The 2,843-nt window shown below is 38.8% G+C and overlaps 1 non-coding gene across 1 annotated transcript; it reads right to left on the bottom strand.

Moving 5' to 3' along the window:
• Nucleotides 1–2,290: 2,290 nt before the first annotated feature.
• Nucleotides 2,291–2,397, bottom strand: LOC133049790 (U6 spliceosomal RNA). Its single transcript, XR_009691470.1, has one exon. It is a non-coding gene; the product is annotated as a U6 spliceosomal RNA (small nuclear RNA).
• Nucleotides 2,398–2,843: the final 446 nt, after the last annotated feature.

Here is a 2,843-nt window from a genome sequence, read left to right as displayed (position 1 = left end):
TATGAAGGCAGAACTTGTTCATAGTTTTTTCTTTCCTTTTTAAACAGCTTTATTGAGATAGTTATTTACCATGCAATTTATCCATTTATAGTACAGTTTTAATGATTTCTAGTATATTTACATATAAGTGCAATTATCTCCACAGTTAATTTTGAAATACTTTCACCACTTCAAAAATAAACATTATGCATTTCATCTGTTCAGTTCAATCAGTTCAGTTGCTCAGTTGTGTCCGACTCTTTGTGATCCCATGGACCGCAGCACGCCAGGCCTCCTTGTCCATCACCAACTCCCAGAGTTTACCCAAACTCCTGTCCATTGAGTTGGTGATGCCATCCAGCCATCTCATCCTCTGTCGTCCCCTTCTCCTCCCACCCTCAATCTTTCCCAGCATCAGGGTCTTTTCCAATGAGTCAACTCTTCGAATGATGTGGCCAAAATATTGGAGTTTCAGCTTCAACATCAGTCCTTCCAATGAACACCCAGGACTGATCTTCTTTAGGATGGACTGGTTGGATCTCCTTGCAGTCCAAGGACTCTCAAGAGTCTTCTCCAACACCACAGTTCAAAAGCATCAATTCTTTGGTGCTCAGCTTTCTTTATAGTCCAACTCTTACATCCATACATGACCACTGGAAAAACCATAGCCTTGACTAGATGGACCTTTGTTGACAAAGTAATGTCTCTGCTTTTTAATAAGCTGTCTAGGTTGGTCATAACTTTCCTTCCAAGGAATAAGCATCTTTTAATTTCACGGGTGCAATCACCATCTAGAGTGATTTTGGAGCCCAAAAAAATAAAGTCAGCCACTGTTTCCCCATCTATTTGCCATGAAGTGATGGGACCAGATGCCATGATCTTAGTTTTCTGAATGTTGAACTTTAAGCCAACTTTTTCACTCTCCTCCTTCACTTTCATCAAGAAGCTCTTTAGTTCTTCTTCACTTTCTGCCATAAGGGTGGTATCATCTGCATATCTGAGGTTATTGATATTTCTCCCGGCAATCTTGATTAAGCTTGTGCTTCATCCAACCCAGCGTTTTTCATGATGTACTCTGCAAAGAAGTTAAATAAGCAGGGTGACAACATACAGCCTTGATGTACTCCTTTTCCTATTTGGAACCAGTCTGTTCCATGTCCAGTTCTAACTGTTTCTTCCTGACCTGCATACAGGTTTCTCAAGAGGCAGGTGAGGTAGTCGGGTATTCCCATATCTTTCAGAATTTTCCACAGTAGCCCGCCTATTCCTTCATTCTTCCCAGGCATAAACAAATACTAATCTGTTTTTTGTCTTCATAGGTTTCCCTATTCTAGATTTTCATATGAATTAAACCAAGTAATATATAGATTTTTTGTGATGGTTTACTTTCACTTAGCATAATATTTTCAAGGTTTATCCAATCTGTCACATTACCGGTACATTGCTTCTTTGTAATGGCCAGATAATATTCTATCGGTTGAATCCACTGAGGTGTCCTCAGTCTTGTCCAGCTCTTTGCAACCCCATGGACTGTAGCCCCACCAGGCTCCTCTGTCCATGGAATTCTCCAGGCAAGAATACTAGAGTGGGTTGCCATGCCCTCCTCCAGGGCATCTTCCCAACCTAGTGATTGAACCTGAGTCCCTTGTGTCTTCTGCATTTCGGTCAAGATCTTTACTTATTTATCCAGTCATTGGTTGAAGGCAGAACTTAATCAATATTATAAATTAATTGTTTTTTATTAACAATGGTTATCATGCTTATGAGGTATGGAGATTTCACTGGATACATCTAAAAGTGATGTAACGATTGGGCTTCCTGGTGGCTCAGACAGTAAAGAATCTGCCTGCAATGCAGGAGACCCAGATTCAATTCCTGGGTGGGGAAGATCCACTGGAGAAGGAAATGGCAACCCACTCCAGTATTCTTGTCTAGAAATTCCTGCAGACGAGGAGGAGTCTGGCGGGCTATAATCCATGGGGTCACAAAGAGTCTGACATGACTGAGCAACTAACAACACAGTGTATTTACAAAATTGCACTTGCAACTGTAGTTAGAAATTGAACCTTTAACTATTTAATCTTATGATGACCAATGGCAAAATCATCTAAATATGTATAAAGATATTTACAATTTTTAAAAGTTATTTGGGATTATATGAAATCTAGTGGGGGTTTTATTTGTTTTTTTTTTTTTTTTTAATTCCAGTGTTCTGGCCTTCTAAGGGAAGTGTTGGAGAAGACTCTTGAGAGTCCCTTGCTAAGTACTGCATTTTATTTTCTTTTTTTTCTTTTTTTTTCTTCTCTCTTTCTTTTATATGGAACACTTCACGAAATTGCGTGTCATCCTTGCGCAGGGGCCATGCTAATCTTCTCTGCATCGTTCCAATTTTAGTATATGTGCTGCCGAAGCGAGCACTAAGTACTGCATTTTAAAGCCTGGTCCGTGTTATAAAAATGGTAGGGGAAGTTGAAGAAATACAACTTTTTCTGGAAATAAAATACATAGTGACATAAACACACACATGTAGTGCCAAAGGTAATAAGAAAGATAGTTCTTTTGACCTATCTAGTGATAATTTTGATCACTATTTAAAGTTAAAATAGTGGTTTGGGATGTTTAAACACAAAGATTACTTGCACATTGAACCAGCAGAGTTTTCAGCTGACTGACTGATCCATACATTATGAAAGTTGTTAAGTCACCATGGTTACATCATTCTCAAACCAGGAGAATTTTTAAAAAATAGCTTTTCAAAAATAACAAATATGATTGGGTCCTTCTGCTACTGTGGATATAATGACTCTTGTGCAAGTAATCTCTTGGAGCTAAGGAACGTTATAATGGCTACTAAGCTGGGATCG

Source organism: Dama dama, chromosome 30 (assembly GCF_033118175.1).
Source record: "Dama dama isolate Ldn47 chromosome 30, ASM3311817v1, whole genome shotgun sequence".
In the NCBI taxonomy this organism is placed as follows: Eukaryota; Metazoa; Chordata; class Mammalia; order Artiodactyla; family Cervidae; genus Dama; species Dama dama.
The sequence above is the reverse complement of the archived record's forward strand: the minus strand, read 5'-3'. Positions and strand labels throughout refer to the sequence as shown.